Source organism: Hypanus sabinus, unplaced genomic scaffold (assembly GCF_030144855.1).
Source record: "Hypanus sabinus isolate sHypSab1 unplaced genomic scaffold, sHypSab1.hap1 scaffold_2690, whole genome shotgun sequence".
Taxonomy (NCBI): domain Eukaryota; kingdom Metazoa; phylum Chordata; class Chondrichthyes; order Myliobatiformes; family Dasyatidae; genus Hypanus; species Hypanus sabinus.
The window spans coordinates 17,501-23,898 of NW_026780823.1; positions in this window are offsets into that span (position 1 = coordinate 17,501).

Genomic DNA, 6,398 nt, shown 5'->3' on the forward strand with positions numbered 1-6,398 from the left:
GCGTGGAAGTTCGCCGCACGTGTCGAGACCGTCGCTTCCACTCGGCCTCTCCCAAAGGTAGGACCGACCAAGCCGCATCGATCGGGGAACAGAGGTCTCCGCAGACGACACTCGCGAGGGCACCCGTGGCAGGCCGGTTCCCACACAAGTCTCCGTCACACAAAGTGCGTGCTCCCCTCCTAAAAGGCTTTTGGCTACCCGTCGGTCTGCCGGCCGTCGCCCACGGTTCCCGCTCAGACCCTGTCCGGAGCCCCTGGCGCGTCCTCGGACTTCCCGTCTGCCTTCACCTCGGTAAGCATTCAAAAGCCTTTCCTGTCTATAAATCACTGTAAGTCGGAGCTCGCCTGGCCTCCCGCTTACTGAGTCCGAAATAACCCCCGAAGGTTCACTTCGGCCTCCGCACTGTGTGTGTTGTGTTGTCTGTCTGTCTCGTGTGTCAACCGTACCACTGGAAATCCGTCTAAGTGCCTCTGGAAAACGTGTTCCCGAAAATCTCCGGGAACCCCGCCAATGCCCCCGTACAGAAATTGCATGTGTCAAGTCGGCGGGACGCCTGCCGGAAGTCCTGCCGGGCAGGTCGTACCTTGGCCCGGCCAGGCGGGGCAAATGCAACCTTCATAGCGCTCTCCGGGCCTAACTGGTTAACCGGCGCCGCGACTGACCGTACAACAATGACGTGTGTCAAACCGGCGGTAAGACGCCCGGAGCTCACGCCGGCCTCGTCGCACCTCGGGCCCGCCCGACGGGCTGGATCCGACCTTCACAGACTTCCGCCGTCAATTGGTTAACCGGCGCGGCGCCGGGAGCACGCGCCTCTGTCGGCGGTCGGCCCTCCGGTAGTGCCGCCGTGCATCGTCCGCTTCGGCCGGCAGCAGGGCCCCGAATCAGCCTTCATTCCGACTTCCGAGTTGGGACTTGGAATAATTTCGACTTCTGCCAAGGTCTCGGATCGGCGGTGGGACCTGCGGTAGTCCCACCGAAAATGCCGCCCCTCGGCCGGCACGACCCTCCGAATTCGTCCCCTCGCGTCTCCCCGCCGCGGGACTTTGTCAGAAAATCATTCGGGCAAGGTTTCGATTCGGCGGCCCGAGCACCGGTAGTCAGCCCGTATATGCTGCCCCTCGGTCGGCTTGGGCCTGCGGATACGTCCCGCTGACTGACTTCCGCCATTGGGAATTCGTCCGAAAATCCATACGGGCGACCTTGGGAAGCGTGCGGAAATACCGCCGCGCGGCCCGGGTTAACGAAGTGGGGAGGCCCGTAACGCCCGTCGACCACTCCTAAGTGGTCGAGAAAAACGCCTCCCCGTAAATCTCCGGAAACCCCGCCAATGCCCCCGTACAGAAATTGCATGTGTCAAAGGGGCGGCCGTATCTGACCCCGGCTGCCGAGCCTCTGGAACTCCTGCCCGGCTACGACCCTCAAATCCGACCCGCATCCAGACTTCCGGAGCGGACTCAGTTAACGAATTGCCACCGGGCAACTGGTTAACCGGCAGTTCTCGGACGGCTCGTTAGCCGTGCCGACCGACCCCCCCGGCCGTGCGGTGGAGCAAGACAACAGTCCCCGGGCGGGCAATCGAGTTCCCGACCGGGCCCTGGCAGATCGTTAACCGGCCCGACCGGGACAAGTCGTTAACCAACTTCGGCGTGACAAATGGTTAACCGGCCCGGCCGGGACAAGTCGTTAACCAACTTCGGCGTGACAAATGGTTAACCGGCCCGGCCGGGACAAGTCGTTAACCGACGTCGGCGTGACAAATGGTTAACCGGCCGGGCCGGGACAAGTCGTTAACCAGACCCGAGCCGGCACTTCGGTAACCGACCGGGTCCGGTGCTGTCATGCAGAACAGGACAGAGACTTGGGCAGCGGCCCGGCGCGGACAGTTCTTCCGTTCGCCGGCTCGGTGACAATTGGTTAACCGACCGGGCTCAGGCAAATCGTTAACCGACTTCGGCGTGACAAATGGTTAACCGGCCCGGCCGGGACAAGTCGTTAACCGACGTCGGCGTGACAAATGGTTAACCGGCCGGGCCGGGACAAGTCGTTAACCAGACCCGAGCCGGCACTTCGGTAACCGACCGGGTCCGGTGCTGTCATGCAGAACAGGACAGAGACTTGGGCAGCGGCCCGGCGCGGACAGTTCTTCCGTTCGCCGGCTCGGTGACAATTGGTTAACCGACCGGGCTCAGGCAAATCGTTAACCGACGTCGGCGAGACAAATGGTTAACCGGCTCGGCCGGGACAAGTCGTTAACCGACTTCGGCGAGACAAATGGTTAACCGGCTCGGCCGGGACAAGTCGTTAACCAACTTCGGCGTGACAAATGGTTAACCGGCCCGGCCGGGACAAGTCGTTAACCAGACCCCAGCCGGCACTGCGGTAACCGACCGGGTCCGGTGCTGACATGCAGAACAGGACAGAGACTTAGGCAGCGGCCCGGCGCGGACAGTTCTTCCGTTCGCCGGCTCGTGACAATTGGTTAACCGACCGGGCTCAGGCAAATCGTTAACCGACTTCGGCGAGACAAATGGTTAACCGGCCCGGCCGGGACAAGTCGTTAACCAGACCCGAGCCGGCACTGCGGTGACCGACCGGGACCGGTGCTGACATGCAGAACAGGACAAAGACTTAGGCAGCGGCCCGGCGCGGACAGTTCTTCCGTTCGCGCCGGCTCGTGACAATTGGTTAACCGGCCCGGCCGGGACAAGTCGTTAACCAACTTCGGCGTGACAAATGGTTAACCGGCCCGGCCGGGACAAGTCGTTAACCGACGTCGGCGTGACAAATGGTTAACCGGCCGGGCCGGGACAAGTCGTTAACCAGACCCGAGCCGGCACTTCGGTAACCGACCGGGTCCGGTGCTGTCATGCAGAACAGGACAGAGACTTGGGCAGCGGCCCGGCGCGGACAGTTCTTCCGTTCGCCGGCTCGGTGACAATTGGTTAACCGACCGGGCTCAGGCAAATCGTTAACCGACGTCGGCGAGACAAATGGTTAACCGGCTCGGCCGGGACAAGTCGTTAACCGACTTCGGCGTGACAAATGGTTAACCGGCCCGGCCGGGACAAGTCGTTAACCAGACCCCAGCCGGCACTGCGGTAACCGACCGGGTCCGGTGCTGACATGCAGAACAGGACAAAGACTTGGGCAGCGGCCCGGCGCGGACAGTTCTTCCGTTCGCCGGCTCGGTGACAATTGGTTAACCGACCGGGCTCAGGCAAATCGTTAACCGACGTCGGCGAGACAAATGGTTAACCGGCTCGGCCGGGACAAGTCGTTAACCGACTTCGGCGAGACAAATGGTTAACCGGCTCGGCCGGGACAAGTCGTTAACCAACTTCGGCGTGACAAATGGTTAACCGGCCCGGCCGGGACAAGTCGTTAACCAGACCCCAGCCGGCACTGCGGTAACCGACCGGGTCCGGTGCTGACATGCAGAACAGGACAGAGACTTAGGCAGCGGCCCGGCGCGGACAGTTCTTCCGTTCGCCGGCTCGTGACAATTGGTTAACCGACCGGGCTCAGGCAAATCGTTAACCGACTTCGGCGAGACAAATGGTTAACCGGCCCGGCCGGGACAAGTCGTTAACCAGACCCGAGCCGGCACTGCGGTGACCGACCGGGACCGGTGCTGACATGCAGAACAGGACAAAGACTTAGGCAGCGGCCCTGCGCGGACAGTTCTTCCGTTCGCGCCGGCTCGTGACAATTGGTTAACCGGCCCGGCTGGGACAAATCGTTAACCGACGTCGGCGAGACAAATGGTTAACCGGCTCGGCCGGGACAAGTCGTTAACCGACTTCGGCGTGACAAATGGTTAACCGGCCCGGCCGGGACAAGTCGTTAACCAGACCCCAGCCGGCACTGCGGTAACCGACCGGGTCCGGTGCTGACATGCAGAACAGGACAGAGACTTAGGCAGCGGCCCGGCGCGGACAGTTCTTCCGTTCGCCGGCTCGTGACAATTGGTTAACCGACCGGGCTCAGGCAAATCGTTAACCGACTTCGGCGAGACAAATAGTTAACCGGCCCGGCCGGGACAAGTCGTTAACCAGACCCGAGCCGGCACTGCGGTGACCGACCGGGACCGGTGCTGACATGCAGAACAGGACAAAGACTTAGGCAGCGGCCCGGCGCGGACAGTTCTTCCGTTCGCGCCGGCTCGTGACAATTGGTTAACCGGCCCGGCTGGGACAAATCGTTAACCGACGTCGGCGAGACAAATGGTTAACCGGCTCGGCCGGGACAAGTCGTTAACCGACTTCGGCGTGACAAATGGTTAACCGGCCCGGCCGGGACAAGTCGTTAACCAGACCCCAGCCGGCACTGCGGTAACCGACCGGGTCCGGTGCTGACATGCAGAACAGGACAGAGACTTAGGCAGCGGCCCGGCGCGGACAGTTCTTCCGTTCGCCGGCTCGTGACAATTGGTTAACCGACCGGGCTCAGGCAAATCGTTAACCGACTTCGGCGAGACAAATGGTTAACCGGCTCGGCCGGGACAAGTCGTTAACCAACTTCGGCGTGACAAATGGTTAACCGGCCCGGCCGGGACAAGTCGTTAACCAGACCCCAGCCGGCACTGCGGTAACCGACCGGGTCCGGTGCTGACATGCAGAACAGGACAGAGACTTAGGCAGCGGCCCGGCGCGGACAGTTCTTCCGTTCGCCGGCTCGTGACAATTGGTTAACCGACCGGGCTCAGGCAAATCGTTAACCGACTTCGGCGAGACAAATGGTTAACCGGCCCGGCCGGGACAAGTCGTTAACCAGACCCGAGCCGGCACTGCGGTGACCGACCGGGACCGGTGCTGACATGCAGAACAGGACAAAGACTTAGGCAGCGGCCCGGCGCGGACAGTTCTTCCGTTCGCGCCGGCTCGTGACAATTGGTTAACCGGCCCGGCTGGGACAAATCGTTAACCGACGTCGGCGAGACAAATGGTTAACCGGCTCGGCCGGGACAAGTCGTTAACCAACTTCGGCGTGACAAATGGTTAACCGGCCCGGCCGGGACAAGTCGTTAACCAGACCCCAGCAGGCACTGCGGTAACCGACCGGGTCCGGTGCTGACGGGCAGAACAGGACAAAGACTTAGGCAGCAGCCCGGCGCGAACAGTTCTTCCGTTCCCCGGCTCGTGACGATTGGTTAACCGACCTCCGGTCCACCCTCCGAAAGTGCCGCCCCTCGGTCCGAACGTCGCTCCCAACACGTCCCCCGGCTGCTCCCCGCCGCGGGACCTTGTAGGTTTTGAATTCGGCGGAAGCCGTAGTTTTGGCCGAGCGCCATAACACGAGCCCTAGCCCCAGCCCAAGCCCTAACCCATATCCTAGCCCTAGCCCTAACCCTAACCCTAACCCCAGCCGTAACCCTAACGCAAGGCCCTAACCCTAACGCTAACCCTAACCCCCGCCCTAACCCTAAACCTAACCCCAGCCCTAACCCTGAACCTAACCCTAACCCTAGACCTAACCCCAGCCCTAACCCTAGCCCTGGCCCTAACCCTAACCCTAAACCTGGCCCGAACCCAATCCCCGGGCGGGCAATCGGTTTGCCCGACCGGGCCATGGCAAATCGTTAACCAACGTCGGCGAGACAAATCGTTAACCAACGCCGGCGAGACAAATCGTTAACCAGCCCGGCCGGGACAAGTCGTTAACCAACCCTAATGCGGCGGGACTTGGAATAATTCCGACGTCTGCCGAGGACTGCGATGGGCGGTGCGACCTCCTGTAGTCCCGACGGAGGAGCCGCCCCTCGGCCGGCACGGCCCTCCGAAGACGTCCCCTCGCGGCCACCCGCCGAGGTATGACGCGTGCGGACCTGCCAGGAGCACAACCCAAACCTTAAAACTAACCCTGGCCATAGCACGAGCCCTAGCCCCAGCCCAAGCCCCAACCCATATCCTAGGCCTAGCCCTGACCCTAGCCCCAACCCTAGCCCTAACCCCAGCCCTAACCCTAAAGCTAACCCCCGCCCTAACCCGAGCCCTAGCCCCAACCCGAACGCTAAACCTAACCCTAACCCCAACCCCAACCCTAGCCCTAACCCCAGCCCTAACCCTAAAGCTAACCCCCGCCCTCACCCGAGCCCTAGCCCCAACCCGAACGCTAACCCTAACCCTAACCCCAACCCCAACCCTAACCCTAACCCTAACCCTAGCCCCAGCCCAAGCCCCAACCCATATCCTAGCCCTAGCCCTGACCCTAGCCCGAACCCTAACCCTAACCCTAACCCCAGCCCTAACCCTAAAGCTAACCCCAACCCTAACCCTAACCCTAGCCCCAACCCTAACGCTCACCCTAACCCCAGCCCTAACCCTAATCCTAACCCCAGCTCTAAGCCTAAGCCCCGCCCTAACCCGAGCCCTAACCCCAACCACAACCCTAACCCT